This window comes from Vipera ursinii, assembly GCF_947247035.1.
Source record: "Vipera ursinii genome assembly, chromosome: 2".
Classification (NCBI taxonomy): Eukaryota; Metazoa; Chordata; class Lepidosauria; order Squamata; family Viperidae; genus Vipera; species Vipera ursinii.
This window is the reverse complement of record NC_139513.1, coordinates 168,461,518-168,478,058: the sequence shown is the minus strand read 5'-3', so window position 1 is coordinate 168,478,058 and position 16,541 is coordinate 168,461,518. Positions and strand designations below refer to the sequence as shown.

The following is a 16,541-nucleotide window of genomic DNA, read 5'->3' as shown; positions in this document are numbered from 1 at the left end:
AGCAAGATATCTGTCTTGGTTGTCTCCCAGTATTCATTGTAATATTATTGTATCATTTAAAATGATCTTCTCTCCCTCTCCCCCCCCCCCCCCCCGTAATTATGGCTATGAATTTCAAAGGCTAGCAATGTCTCAGGCCTTTCTGGATCTCTGAGAGGAGCTGGAAAGATACTGTACTTCATGACACTTTCAATCTATTTTAAAATGTTTGCCTTCTTTTTCCTGAATAAAAGACAGATTTCCTGGAAGATTTGTAAATGAATTTGCATGACAGATGGGGTTAAAGATCCCTTAAAGTGGAAAACTAAAACCCTCCTAGCTGTAAGATCTCTTACTTCCATGCTAGGCTTTTTTAGTATGTTCAATTATTCCCACAATCATCCATTGTAATCCAATTATCAATTCATTCAGGGCTACTAAGCTGAATAACTTCAGATGATCACTGTATGGCATTTAAAAAAAACACCCTCTGTGCTGCCATCTACAGGGTGCCCAGACTTTTATCATTAAATAAATAAAATAAAAATAAATGAACACAATTTTTATCTTTGTGTACCTGTGGAGGTCATCCTTACTTCTTTGCTTTTAAAGGATGGGTGACTCAGCATAGCAAGCAGAGTTGCACAATTTGTAGAGAAATGCATGTCTACTCCAGAAATGTATTCAAAATCTGTGGGACACCATCGGCTGATTTAACCAGGATTTTTTTCTTTCAATGATTCACAGAGATATTAGACAAAAATGAATACAATGTCTACTGACAATGAATCAGGTTTTTTATGCCATTCACGTCTGGTTTGTATGTACACTGAATGCTTCTGCATTGGAGACAAATACTTTTGTGTGTCCAATCACAGTTGGCCGAACAAAAGCTATTCTATTCTATTCTATTCTATTCTATTCTATTCTATTCTATTCTATTCTATTCTATTCTATTCTATTCTATTCTATTAAGACCATTCATCAGAAATCATAATTACTGAGGTTGAATTTCTCACCTCCATTGCAAAATGGAATAGAGAATAGAGTGGCTTTTTCCAAGCTTGAAGACCTAAATATTTATGCCTCTTTTCAACAAAAAACTCCCAGACTGCTTTTATTTATTATTTTTATTTATTTTTATTTTAATCCCATTTATATCCCGCCCTTCTCCGAAGACTCAGGGCGGCTTACAATTTAAGCACAAACCAATGTGCTTAGCAATAGCCTTCATTTTAGTATAAATAGATTAGAAGACCAGCTCCTATGGAAAATCATATCTTATGTGGATATTTCAATCCTATCAAATGACTTTTTTGTCTGCAGTAAGTAGTCTGAGGAGTGAAAAAATAATAATCAGCACATATCATGAAATATTTTTATACAATGCATACACAACTTGAATAATATACCATAGTCATAATAGGGGATAAAAAGTATATACCGGTATTTAAAAAGCAGAGCCAACAATTGCCATGGGTGTCCACAAGAGGGAGATGGCAAACCATCGAATTCACCACATTCACTAGGAATGGCATGTTCAAAACAACCCCAATCCTCAAATCTCTGTGGGTTTTAAGCCGCTTTGTGAATCACCTAAATTTCTTATTTGATGATATTTCTAGTTAAGCCTTTACTGATGTGTTTTTAGACAGCTTGATTGCTGTTTTCTATGCAGTATTTATTGGGTTTTTCTTGTGTATTTTATTGCCATACCCATTTTTTTTTGTGGGAAAGGCAAAATGTGAAAGTAACAGAGGAAATGTTAAAAAGAAGGCTTGGAGAAATATAAACCATTTGTAGAATCTTACCTCCTCAGAGAACAAGTTACAACAACAGCAAGAACCGTGTTTCTGATAGCTGCCCAAATTAGCGTGATATGGAGTTTTTGAGTCATACTGTACTGTGTATAGGCTGAGGTCATTTGATGGAGGGGCAGGAAAGGATAATCATGAATATTAGTACATAAAGGGCTATTCCAAGCATTTGAAAGACACATCATCGCCATCTGTCCAAAGAAAAACTAAAACCTTTTTTTTTTCTTTTTCTCCTGGCATAGTTGCTTAGATGGTGGGAAGTATGAGGCAGTGAAAGCTGCTGGCGCTGTCTACTGCTTTGCTAGCCAAAGAACAGTTGTGTCACCAGCCAGGGTGGGGGAAATTGTTTCAGTCGGGAAGCTGGGATACTTCCTGGGTTGCACGAAGTCACTGTCCAGAGGAAAACCATTGTCAGCCCTTAGAGGTAGTCTAGATCAGAAGGACTAACCATGAGTACTAACGCTGCCCTTACAGTAACAAAATCTTACAAATCTGAGAGCACATCTCTGTGCCTCCTCTTCCTCCTCCTCCTCTTCCTTCTCCGCCTGCCTCTCAGAATGAAATTCTCACCGACCATTACAACCACTCCTGCAAAGATTGAAACTCTGGAACATTGTAAAGAAGCATGGAAATGGCCACGAAAAAGAAATTCATTAGGTAAACTGAGAAGAGAACTTCAGAATGCCCTGTCTTGAATATAAGAGATTCTCTTAGATATAAGCGATGGGGGAATGAAAGCCTTTGTCAGGCTTCCAATATTCTGTCATCGTATCATCCTTCAGTAATAGACTACCAGTAGTTCTTCTGGTATCTTCAGTATTTCCCAATTATACTGAAATATCGAAGGGCTGACAAACATGGAGAAGATCCAGGGTTTTTCTCCATCACCCCATCACTCCCCATTTTATAGCCAGAGAGCCATGGAAAGAGAGATCTGCGACAATGTGGCCATAGCGGAAGAGTTTTTAGATTATTTTATTAGCATTTGAAGGAAAAGTTCAACTTTTACTCCATGCCTTCCAATTAAACATGATGATTGTCTCCACTTTCACATGTTAAACTCAAAGTGATGTGCAATAGCTCTACCTGCCAGCTCGGATTGTGACAGATTTTTTATTTTATTTTATTTTTACACACAGCACAACTTCGTCCTCAGAACAAAGCCCTTCTCCTCAGGATTCAGCTGCGTGTTCTATTTATTAAATTCCACCCCGACCTTCCCTCATCCGGAGATCTTTAAGATCTGCTGGACTTCAGTGATAATGATTCTCAGATAGCACGCTGGGAATTATTCCTCTCTAGGAATTAAAAGGATTGAGATCAAAGACATCTGGAGGGCACCAAGTGTTGATGTCATTTGCTGTCAGGAGGTAGTCATAAGGAAGAGTGTAGCCATTGTGTCATTTCTCATTTGGACCATTGGACCGTGTCCAAATCCTCTTCTGCAGTTACAGTATAACTCTGAACAATAACTCTTGCATGTCTTTCTATTCTCCTCTCCCTTCCTCAATTTAATATTAAAGGCTCCTGGTATTTTATGTGGGCCCCGGAATCTTGAACATTAGGCTAGGGAAGCAAAACTGACTAGATCCTACTAGAAAATGATTTGAAATTATCAAGGAGCCTTGGGGTTGGGAATGTTTCTGTCTAGTTTTTAAGGGGCGGGGGGTTCTCCACCGCTGAGCTGCCCACCAGTCCTTGGGTCAGTAGAAAACTCTACCGGCATGGAATTGCCTGCCTGTTCTGAGTCATTGCAGAATGAAACCGCCACTAATTTTGCGTGCTTGGCATAGGATAGGTTGAAGTCCTCCAGCTTTGTTGCCCTCTGCCTCTACAGCAGCTGGCAGGGAAAGCATTTGCTAAGCACAGCACAACAGCAGGAATGGAGCAGATCTTACTGCAAGATTCTCTCCATCAGCTCTAGAGTCCTTCCTGGACTTTTTTTTTTCCCTCTAAACTCCCTTCTGTTTGAACTTGAGTTGAATAAAGTTGCTGATGGGATTAGAGCAGAGGTCCCCAAACGTTTGGGCACCGGTTACAAGGAGAGAGGCTTTTCTGCGGACCGGAGGGGTTGTGGTTTTGTGTGCTGCCTACATCCTGTGGGTGGGGCTTTGCTTGAGCAAAATGCTATCAGTCTTGGTTTGTTGGATAACACTGAAAGTCTGAATTGCTGTGGTGGTCCTGAACTCTGAAACAGTCTACCTATTGACTCCTATCCATCACCTGATCTGGTTTAGCATAAGGTATCACTTTAAGGCAGGGGTCTTCAAACTTGGCCCTTTTGTGACTTGTGGACTTCAACTCCCAGAATTCCTCAGGCAGATATGCCTGGCTGAAGAATTCTGGGAGTTGAAGTCCACGAGTCATAAAAGGGCCAAGTTTGAAGACCCCTGCTTTAAGGCATTCAATCAGACTGACCTTCAGGAATGTTTTAATCTCAGAGCTATTTTCAGGGCAGCCGTCATCTCAGCTGTTTTTATCTAGATCCATAAACACATAAAATATTTGGATAAAGAGCAGCAAAACATGCTGCAGAATACATATTTGAATACCTGTGGAGCACAGCTGCTGCTGCTGCTGCTGCTGTTCTTCTCCCCAACTCCTCAGAAACAGTTGTGCCCTGGGTCACATGATGGGAGGAGGAAGGAGAAGGGCTTAAAATGGAGGAGTCAGCCGCTCCCCCTTAGGGATGCTTAGTGGTCCTTCATTCCGGAATCTTTTCCTTCACAGCCCTTCTCATTCTCCCATCCTTCCTTTTACATTCTCCCTTTTGACATGTTTTGTGCCTTTCATATTTACGTCTATATACAACTTTTAACCTTTTATATTTCTTCCCACCTCACCTCTTTGTGATGATCTATGACCATAATAAAAATTGATTGGATTTTGTCTGAATCTGGCCCATTTCCAAACTTGATTTTGCCTTTCTCAGTTTCCATCACAAAGACACGCACAGGTCAAAAGTGTCCATTTCTGTTCTGATTTCAGGGACCTGTCCTGATAACAAAGTCTTGAACCCCATCCCATAATTTATTTCCAACACTCCCCTGAGTTGGAAAGAATAAAAAGAGATGGATGAGAGGGAGAGGGAAAAACACTAAAAAAAAATCACTGAAGAGAATTTAGCAATATAAAATATAGTCCTGCAGACAACGATCAGCCATAAATACAACCCCTTTTTTCTTACAATATAAAATATATCCTTCTATATTTAAAAAAAAAACTCAGCACCTTCCCAGTCTAATGGACTGCAGGTCTCATAATTCCTAACTACTAGTCTGGATGAGGTAACAAGGATTGCTCCTCATCCAGATCTAGATCTAGAGTTTCCAGATCTAGCTGATGGATATTGTAATGTAGACCATCTGAGGATATCTGGTTATTCCAGAAACTAGGATTTAGACTGAGCAATGGTTTTCAAAACTTTCTGTCTTCAGCTGTCCTTTTCCTACCAGCATCTAAACCAGAGGTCTCCAAACCTGGCAACTTTAAGACTTCTGGACTTCAACTCTCAGAATTCTTCAGCCAGCCATACTGAGTTGGTCCACAAATCTTAAAGTTTGGAGACCTCTGATCTAAACCACGCTTCCATCTTTATGATTGTCACTGCACGTTTTGTTTGTTCGTCAGAAAAGTTCATTTCTAACTGTACATTTTCCCCTGCTCTCTGCACCTGTTGTGATAACTTATCTGGTAACCATAGTGAATCCCATATGACTAGTTATGTTATGGTTTCAGTCTGTTTAGTGCGCATGTCTAGAAAAAGTTCTCACAGTGTTTTCTTTATTGTTTTTTCACTTTGCTGTTACTGTCTGTTACGTTAGGATGTAGTCAGCTAGCTCTCTTTATAATATATATTTAGTTTTTATATATTTTAGTTTTTATATTTTTGTAATTAAAAGGTATTTAGTAAGATTATGTGTCGTGTTTTATTTCCTTCCTTCATGCACATCATGCATTCTCTGAAGCACGGTCCTTCGCCCTCTACTAAGGTGATTTACACCTTAACAATGATGGAGGCATCTTACTGCTGCTACAGCACCTACATAGCACTTCCAGCTATGCAGCCCAGTATGGCATCTGAGAGAAGTTTCTAAACCACTCTTCTGTACCGTTCTTCCATTTGACCTTGCAGCTTGGTACTATAGTAGACTGCTAGATTAACACTAAAGTATGCGGCTTTGCATGTAAAAGTTCCCTTGTGGATTTTACCTGAAACCTTCCACAGTCATTTATTACTAGTCATTATGCTAAGTTAAAAACATCAGAGCGTCATCATACGTTCTTAAGCAGCAGTATATAATTTCATTTCCTAACTTCATGTAAGACAGCCTTTTAAATCCATATTTTAAAACCCCTCTTAATATATTCTGTGTCATGTCTCTGGCTCTATGGCCCATTTGATTTTTTTTTAAAACTGTTTTAATTACAATAATAATAAAAAAAATTAAAGGGAAGCTAGGATGCTAAGAAGCAAAATGTCAACATCTGCAGAAAGAATTATGTCCAAGAATGCATCTGGGTCTCGTGTCAACACCAGAAGTATTTTTAGAAACTAAAAAGGGTAAGAGACAGCAGCCTAGCATTTTTTTTGGAAATGTGCCCTTCCTGCTCAAAAGAAGAAGAAGGTAGTTGAGGGGACTTCAGAGAGCATCTAAGAGGACTAGAGGAGGCAGCAAGGAGTGATCTCATCAGTTTACCTGCCACTAAATGGATGCTTTGTGGCAACCATTTTGTGAGAGAATTATGACATGCTATTAAGACTCTAGAAAGGGTACAGAGAAGGGCAACAAAGATGATTGGGGGACTGGAGGCTAAAACATATAGGGAACAGTTGCTGGAATTGGGTATGTGTAGTTTAATGAAGAGAAGGGTGAGGGGTGACATGATAGCAGACATGATTTCCTCACAAGGACTGAAAGAGCCTGCTCAATAGTAGTAACTGTGAGAGGGATCTCAGAGTCCTAGTGGACAATCACTTCAATATGAGCCAGCAGTGTGCTGCAGCTGCCAAAACAGCCAACACAGTGCTAGGCTGCATTAACAGAGGGATAGAATCAAGATCAAGTGAAGTACTAATACCACTTTACAATGCCTTGGTAAGGCCACACCTGGAATACTGCATCCAGTTTTGGTCACCACGATGCAAAAAAGATGTTGAGACTCTAGAAAGAGTGCAGAGAAGAACAACAAAGATGATTAGGGGACTGGAGGCTAAAACATACAAGGAACAGTTCCTGGAATTGGGTATGTGTAGTTTAATGAAGAGAAGGGTGAGGGGTGACATGATAGCAGTTCCAATGTCTCAGAGGCTGCCACAAAGAAGAGGGAGCCAAGCTATTCTCCAAAGCACCTGAAAGCAGGACAAGAAGCAATGGATGGAAACTAGTCAAGGAGAGAAGCAACGTAGAACTAAGGAGAAACTTCCTGACAGTTAGAACAACTAACCAGTGGAACAACCTGCCTCCAGAAGCTGTGGATGCTCCAACCCTGGAAGTTTTTAAGAAGAGACTGGACAGCCATTTGCCTGAAATGGTATAGGGTTTCCTGCCTGAGCAGGGGGTTGGACTAGATGACCTCCAAGGTCCCTGCCAACTTACTACTACTACTACTACTACTTATTATTATTATTATTATTATTATTATTATTATTATTATTATTATTATTCATTTTAAATATTCCCACTGTCACCAAATGGTTGGGGAGCCCTGCTTTGTGCCACATGCTTTTGATCAGCTTGTGCCAAGGACTTCTTCGGCATTGGTAATTACTTATATCTCCCAATTCCTGCGGGGCTACTTGCTCCTTGGATAATCCCAGGAGTTTCAGACCTTAAACCTAACCTTCTTATGAAGCCCCAGTAGAAGGACAAAGAAAAGCATTTTCAAAATACGTTGATGTCATCTGTATGAAATCATCTCCAACCCCATCGCTGTTGTACATTTCACAGTTGCTGGAATGGTTTCTAAAATTGAACAGTGTCATAATCAAGGTCTTTGTTAGCACAGAGTATGCTCTCTTGCCAGATAATGTTTCTGGTAGTCAAATCCCTGATCTAAATCTCTCCAAGCACTTACACAGAACTCTCATTATAAGAATATGCTAGCACTCAAGATATTTCCAAGAATCCTTCATCATAAATTGCAATGCAGATGGGCTTGCCGAATGCAATGGTGATATGGGGTGAAATAGATCGAAGCCCCCAGTGCGTGGCAGACTTCCCAGGGCAATTTTGGATCAGTTATTATCTGTCAGTCTATCTCCCATTATACTTCCAAAATCATTGCCTTTTTTAAAGAGAAGTTAGTATATGAGTAAAATAATAGAAATGTGAGGAAAATCTGAAGACCCACTTTGGTGTTTTCTACCCTCTTCCCTGTCCCCCCCCCCCACCACCACAGGTTCATTCGGGATTGCTAGCTCACACTCCGGGCAGATTAAGTTAGAAGCAAGTTTTACTGAGTTCAACACAGCTTCTTTAATCATTTTTATTAACAGTTTGTTCTCAAAGAAAGAGCATCTTCTGTAAGCCATCTCTAACATAGGTGACCCTTCTGTTATTCTTAGTAAGCATCCAGACCTTTCTGGATCACACTCCCCCCCCCTTTTTTTTCTTTTTCTTTTGCTCTTCCCAAATCCAACCTTTCCCCAAATAGGTGCCTTCCAATTGTCTTGGGTGAACTCCTACGCCTCTTAGACAATGAGGTTTGCAATCCAACCCATCCGGAGAGTGCCAGAGTTGAGGAAGCCTGCCAAATTCCAACAGATCCATTTACCCAAGAGAGCAACCTGGTGCCCAAAGTCATTCAGCCCAGCCAACCATCACCACCCCATCCAGCAAGTAACTGCAACATCCTCTCTTCCCCGAAAAAAGGGAGGGGGGATCCAAGTCACCGCTTCCCCTCATCCCCTCCATACATCATGACATCATCCCCGTACTTTGCCCACCTCACCGAATGGTGCTCTCCATCTGGGCGGCTCTCGCCTCCCTATTGGCCATCAGGAGCTGCCTGTCATTCCCAGAAGTAGGCGGCCCCACGCCGCTCTCCCTACAACCTCCCTCCCTGGATCTGGGACTTCAGAGCGTAACAGCTGGTAGTCGGAGTTGGGCACCAACCCCCAGCGAGAGGAAGACAGCCCGACTCAGTCACAGGCAAGCGGGTGAGTGAGCTTCTGGGTACCACATGCCGCTGCTGAAGGATGCAGTTGCCGGGGGAGACGGGATGCAGGAGGTGGGAGGGGGAAGCAGCTAGGCGGAAAGTTTCTCCGTTTCGTCTGGTCCTCTCGCTGACCTAATTTCTCAGCCCTCTAATTTGGAGCCCAGCGTCTTCCTCCTAGTTCCTCTGGGCTTCCTTGGTGCTTTTTTGGCCATTCCTTTGCTCTGCCTTGCATTCTCACTGGTGCATCATCCCCAACTCTACTTCCTGGTCCCGAGGCAATATGCAGGGAAATTGTTTAGCTCCTAAGCCGCCTGCATGGTCCAACACCTCGCCTAAAGGGCGAGGAATGTAGCCCTGGAGTTGCTGCTTGTTCTTACAAACTGTTTCTCTCTGAATTGAGAATTTGAACTCTGAGCCTGAGCCGTTCTTCCACAGGCACAGAAAGAGGCAAGGCTGTGGGGAAAGATTGAGGTAATTGTTAAGCGGCTTCTCTTTTTGGCATTGAAGAAAGCTCAGCTGGGATCTCTCGTAGAGAGCTCCTGAAGGAAAGTCAGAGTTGGGAGGGCAGTCGAATTAGAGGGAAGAGTGCCAGAAGAAATCCTTGCAGCAGAGAGGGACAATAGCGACTGCCCCCCCCCGCCTTCCATTCCCCTCCCCCCCCCCCGCCATGCCATGATGCCTAGCCAACCTCTTCTGATTTTTAAGGGCATATAGTTGCTTCTCATCTATTTAAGCGTCCATGCGGAAGCCCATTTCGCCTTGCTTTAATGTCAAGGGCTTTCGAATTAATTGAACAATCCCAGGTTGCGATGAAGGGCATGCTGTATCAACAACCAGCGCATACTTAAGCAACTCCATTACTTAACTCTGCTGCAATGCATGATTTGCATCAAAGAAGGACATGACTGTGTGGTCTCTCACTTCCTGCCACCCCCACCCCCCCAAACTCAGCATCCTTGAAAAGTGGGGCTAAGAAGGAAAGCTCTTCAGGCAACCTGACCCTGGTTAAAGTTCTTTTGGGAGAAGGACCACTTGTGGCCTGGACTGGGATTCCAAAGTTGGGTAAAACACCAAAAGGAGGACCATGTTTTAAAAGAGGAACTGGCCAGAGGGCAAGGCTGCCTCAAAGGAGTCCGGGAAATTAAATTCCCAGAGTCAAGGACAGGGGTAGGCAACCTTGGCTCTTTTATGACTCGTGGACTTCAACTCCCTGGGAGTTAGAGTCCACGAGTCATAAAAGAGCCAAGGTTGCCTACCCCTGGTCTAGGAGGCCTTGGCCAGTTTGACCTTGCATCTGCGTTCATTTCTTCTGCTTTCTGAAGTCAATCTCGTCATTCCCTTCATTGTTCACCAGCCTCTTCCTCCTCTTCTCCTGCCTGGTACTTGCCGTATGTGTTGATATTACAACTTACAGAATCTTACAGCCACCCTGAAGGTAGGAGTTGTAATCCCAAGGTAACCAGGGATGACGACTGTTCTGCTGGATGCGAAACAGCAGAAAGGCTGCTGCCCTGTAGGGAAGGAAGGGTCTAATTTGGTGAGGAACTGCAGCCTATTCACCGTTAGGCTGTTAATTTTGTTTCCTGTGTAGGAGAGCAGTCTGGTTGTTTATTTAGCATATTGTGATGGCATTTTTATCCATACAGAGGGGAAGGGGGTTTTTGAGAATAATTCTGCCCCAGTTGTTGAGAACTGATGCGGGGACAAATTCAGGTGAGGTAATTTGGGATGGGACACCTAAGGCGAGGGAACCCCTGCCTTACTTGCCATTGTCTTTTGCTCCGTCCAGTTCTTCGGATTTTCACACATCCACAGTAGCCCATGTTTACTCGTTTCTATATCTCTTAAGGGACGCGGTGGCTCAGTGAGTTAGGACACTGAGCTTGTCGAACAGAAGGTCGGCAGTTTGGCAGGTCGAATCCCGAGTGCCGCGTAACAGAGTGAGCGCCTGTTACTTGTCCCAGCTTCTGCCAACCTAGCAGTTCGAAAGCACGTAAAAATGCAAGTAGAAAAATAGGGACCACTACGGTGGGAAGGTAACAGCGTTGCGTGTGCCTTTGGTGTCTAGTCATGCCGGCCACATGACCATGGAGATGTCCTCGGACAAGCGCTGGCTCTTCGGCTTTTAAACGGAGATGAGCACCGGCCCCTAGAGTTGGAAACGACTAGCACGCATGTACGGGGGAACCTTTACCTTTACCTATATCTCTTAATTGTTAATTGGCATCCTACCTTTCCTCCAAGAACTCAAGCCAATGGCCTCCTTCCCTCCTCTGATTTTTCCCACAACAACTCCAGCGGGCAGACCAGACTAAGAGAAAGTGAATAACCCAAAGTCATGCACTGAGCTTCCATAACTGAGGGGGGTGGGGAGGACTTGAACCTGGGTCCCTGCTTCTAATCTAACACCTTTGTGGCTAGTTAAGATTTTTGGATAGGCCTGAAAAAGCAGGTGCCATTTGCTGCTCTACCTCAGGCAGCAGAATGCCTTCGGCCCTGTCCTGAAGCCGTTCATGTCTCTTTGGAGTAGAGCAGAATAATGATAGCAATAGCAGAATAATACCAATTAACAAAAATAGGAGAAAGATAAGCTAGCAAAGCCCTTTGAATCCTCCCCCAGTAATGGGTTCCTCTGGGCATCCTTCCATTGAAGGATTAATATAATCATTCAATAATTCTCTACTGTTCTGACTCGTCATCAAATTCCCTCCAAGCTTTGCTTTCTCCACCACCACCCCCCCAGATTCTTGGAAACACCCTCGTGGTTTCACTGTGCGGCCCTGGCCTGTTGGGAAAGAAATTAAATATTCTGGGGATAAATCAGATGGGATCTAGAGAAGGCATTAGGAAATAAAAGAAGGGAGGAAGTAGAAGGAAATGTACTGTTTTCACAGCTCTGGGTAACAAGGGATCCTTGTTTGCCGTAAAGTTTAAAAACTGAAATTGGCAGGAAAAGTGGGATCTGTATTCCTGCCAGAAGAAGCAAAGGGCTTCTACACCAAAATACCAAAATAAAATAAAAATAAACAAAAAGAAGACCAATTTTCTTGCTGGGAAAAACCCCAAACAAACAGACTTCATTAGTGGAGGTACGGTGTATGCATAACTGTCCAAATTAATTTCAGATGAAACTATCTTGATCTAACACAGAATGTCAAGTTTTTCAAGATGCCTTTTTGAGTTATCTTTCTGGGATTGTTGGTGGCCATTCACTGCTGAAAATAATATTCTGTAGGATCTGCTTTTATTTATTGTTTTAATTCAGCACTAAGTACCTTGATCTGTAATCTTCTCTACTTGCTTTCTGTTCTGTACAATTTCTATTTATTATAATAATTGCTTTCTAGTCCAATTGCTTAAGTTCTTTTTTAATATCATAACAAAAGCATGAGTTCAGTACTGTTTAAAAATCACAGCCCACCCAGCTGTGCCTGAAGTAATAAGAATTTTTAATAGATGGTAAAAGAAACATCCAGCAACAGCTTAGTGTGTCCAGTAATTTGATTACTGAATTAATTTATTTTCTAGTTGTGGCCAATGCTAAATAGTAAAACAATAAATAAATGCATAATAAATAATAATAAATAATAGAATAATATCACTAAATTGAAAAACAAACCAGAGCAGGCTGACCAAGGTTAAAACTGTTGTGTGAATGCAGCTACTAAATCTTTAACTGGGTATGTTAAGCATGCTGTTGGAAGCCAGCATAAATAAGAGGTTACAAAAAACTCAGGATCCCAACTTGGCCTGCTCTTTTGGAAATTTTCTCCCTCCCTCTCCATTACTTTCTTACGAAGTGAGTCATAGCAAACGTTAAAAAAAAACCTGTTGAAAACATCAAACAAGGCTGTACCATCAGTCTTCTAATCCAAGATAAACGACACTGAAGGAATTAGGGTCCTTGAACAAGTCAGTTAAACCTCACTCGCCAGCCTGGCTGTACCAGGCAAAATAAATCGTCTCATTTAGGCAGCAATTGTTGAGGTAAGGGGTGTCAAACTCAATTTCATTGAGGGCCGCATCAGCATTGCGGTTGCCCTCAGGGGGCCGGGTGGGTATGGCCAGGGTGGGTGTGGCGTACTGGGTGGGCGTGGCTAGAGTGTGTATGGCCTACTGGGTGGGCGTGGCCAGCTCTACATCGTTCGCATCAAGGGTGCCTATGGGGGCCTGGGCAGGAGTGGGACAGATCTGAGGGTCTCTGGCAGAAGAAGGGTCTCTGGGCCAGGGCCAAGGCAGTGGGGGCCGTTCCCTCACTGTTTCCAGGATGGCTTCACGGGCCACATGAAACCACTTCGCGGGCCGGATCCGGCCCCCGGGCCTTGTGTTTGACATGTCTGTATAGGGGAACAGGTGGGGCAGCCCAGTTTGACAGCCCATTCTGAGAGGACTGTGATTAAGCACCCCAGGTGACTTGGTGACAATGCTATCTTATACTGACTGATCTTTGGAATATGGAAATAGCCACAGTGCTGGGTGGGATTGCGCCTGCTAGACCTCTTCCTAGTAGCCAATCTCCTGAAGCCTCCTGATATACCAAGAAGTTGCAGATGAAATGAATGTGTCTAAGCAGAGGTATGTGCCCATGTTAATATCTACACACTGGTGATCAGAAAGTCTCTGCTTTCCTCTGGGCTTAGTGCAGCCATAATTTCCCAGCAAATGGCTCTATTAAGGATGAGTTGAACTCCAGCCATCCGGAGTTTTTTGTGGGGTGCCTTACAAAGGAAGTTTCTCACTTTCATCAGATGTGGATTATAGTTGGCGAAGCCCAAGTGAGATGCAGAGGGCTATGATGATGGATGGAGAGATGGACAGATAGAGATAGACAGACGTAGATATTATATAGAAGATATAGGATAGGATACAGGGTATATGTCCCACCACATCTAAGCTAGATCTAGACCCCTCTTCACTTCTGAGTGGGAAGTTTATGATTAGATTTAAGAGTTGGTAAATTCTTCTCTGAGGGAAGGCATGATTCCATCTGCTTCAAAGGAAGTAGTGGTTTCTGCTTGCAATGGTGTGTGGGAATGACCTTGGGAGACAGGAGGAAAACCCACACACTGGACAATGGTCAGACGAGTACCAGCTGAGTCTTCAGTAAGAATGGCTAACTTCTTGGATTGTAAAGCAAGGAATGAGAAACGTACTTTCACACTTTCAAGATTGACGTCAACCTTGCAAGGCAGTTAAGACAAGAAGCACTCCCGAGAAATACAGGCTCTGACAGGATCTTGCAAAATGGAAAGTACATCTCTACTCCCTCTCCCTATTGTCTTGTCTGCAGATATTCTTCCTGTCTTTCAACGTCATTCCCACATACTACCCTCCAGAAGAGGCCATCTCTTGAACCTATCGTATTGGATGACATGGGGGGAAGGGAATGGTGGAAGAAAGAGGCCATGGTTGCCCCAGTGTGAACTGCCATAGGGTTTCCTCCTGTCCTTCATATTATTTACTACTTACATGAAATCACTGGATAAGGACCACTACAGATAGTCCTTAATGTATGACCATAATGAAGCCCCAGTTGTTAAGTGAGTTTGTCCAATTTTATGACTTTTTTGCCACGGTTGTTAAGCAAATCAATGCAGTTAAGTGAATCATGGGGTCGTTAAGTGGATCCAGCTCCCCCCCCCCCCGCTTTGACTTTGACAGTCAGAAGCCAGCTGGTAAGGTTACAGATGCTGATCACATGATCCCAGGGCAGTGCAACTGTCATCTATCTTGACAACTGTTGTATAATTGAGTATCATCAGTAATTCGATGACGCCTCATTCCAAACCAATGCAAGTCATCCTTGAGTTACAGCCATTCGTGACCATTCAAAGTTACAACGGCACTGGGAAAAGTGACTTAAGACCAGTTTTCACACTTATGACCCTTGCAGCATCCCCATGGTCACCTGATCAAAATTGGGAGGCTTGACAACTGGCAACATTGGTTTGCCAGTTGGTTTGGAATGAGGCGTCATCGAATTACTGATGATACTCAAGTATACAACCTATCCCAGAAAAGCATGAAGTCCTGAACCAACGTTTGGAGGCTCTAAGACACTGCAGTGGCTAAAACAAACTCAGATTAAACCCAAGGAAGACAGAGGTGTTGACCTTCCATAAACATCTGGCCTGTCTGGAAACATCGGTCTTGCAGATTGCTCTAGACAGGTCCACCTTTCCCCTTAAGAAGCAAGTCCATGAACTGGGTGTTATATAGTGGGCCCGATGCAAGGAAGAGACGCCAGCCAGAGTACGTGTTCAGCTCTTTATTGGAGGGGGGAACGTACTGGGGAACAAGGGCTACCTGGCCTCCTTAAATACCCAGCCAGGTAGGCGACCAGCCAATGGGGTTGGCCCTAGGTTTCCCGCCGAAACTAGGTTTCCCGCCAAAACCATCCAGGCCAACGCCCCCTGGTGGCTGTTGCTATGCAGATGACTTGGATACATAACACTGGGGGTGTTCTTCCTGGAGCCCCAGCTCCTTCTTAAACAAGAGATGCAGGGCACAGCAGAGACTTTTTACCCACCGGGTGCACCAGTTAGAACTTTTTTGAGCCAAGAGGCCCTGGTGATGACATGATTGGACTACTGCAATAGTGTACCCTCTACGTGAGGCTGCCTAACCTGAAACTGTAACTAGTTCACAACAGCCAGACTTCTGGTAAAGGAGATCTGCAGCTATAGCAAACTCTCTTCCATTCTACTGCATAATAATTGGTTTCACGGACAGCAGATTTCTGAGCCTGATTCCGGGTGCTGTTTATCACATATAAAGCCCTGCATGGTGCAGCACTGGATGATGTCGATGGCCACTTTACTAAATGTGATTCTGCCTCTCCTATCTTTACAGCTAGAGGGCACCTGCTCCAGGTGTCCTCTCCCTGCAAAAGAGGGGCTACAGTCCAGAAGGCAATGCTGGTCTTTTCTGTAATGGTTCCCGTATCATTGAATAACCTGACCCTGAGATACATGTGATATTTCAAACAGCTCTGAAAACCATCTTGCTTCTTTGCAGTCATTTAATAATAATAATAATGAAGTTGGAAGGGACCTTGGAGGTCATCTAGTCCAACCCCCTGCTCAGGCAGGAAACCCTATACCATTTCAGACAAATGGCTGTCCAGTCTCTTCTTAAACACCTCCAGTGTTGGAGCATTCACCACTTCTGGAGGCAGGTTGTTCCACTGGTTAATTGTTCTAACTGTCAGGAAGTTTCTCCTTAGTTCTAGGTTGCTTCTCTCCTAGACTAGTTTCCATCCATTGCCTCTTGTCCTGCCTTCAGGCGCTTTGGAGAATAGCTTGACTCCCTCTTCCTTGTGGCGGCCCCTGAGATACTGGAACACGGCTATCATGTCTCTCCTCATCCTTCTCTTCATTAAACTAGACATACCCAATTCCAGGAACTGTTCCTTGTATGTTTTAGCCTCCAGTCCCCTAATCATCTTTGTTGTTCTTCTCTGCACTCTTTCTAGAGTCTCAACATCTTTTTTGCATCGTGGTGACCAAAACTGGATGCAGTATTCCAAGTGTGGCCTTACCAAAGCATTGTAAAGTAGTTATTAACGCTTCACATGATCTTGAT

At 43.4% G+C, this 16,541-nt stretch overlaps 1 protein-coding gene across 1 annotated transcript in view; it reads left to right on the top strand.

Annotated features, from left to right (window-relative positions):
- Window positions 1-8,826: 8,826 nt before the first annotated feature.
- LOC310635799 (leucine-rich repeat neuronal protein 1-like) overlaps window positions 8,827-16,541 on the top strand; it is a 37,859-nt gene continuing 30,144 nt past the window's right edge. Inside the window, exon 1 of the mRNA XM_083355092.1 lies at window positions 8,827-8,958. The gene's annotated coding sequence lies outside the window, so the exon portion shown is untranslated. The remainder of the gene's footprint in view (window positions 8,959-16,541) is intronic.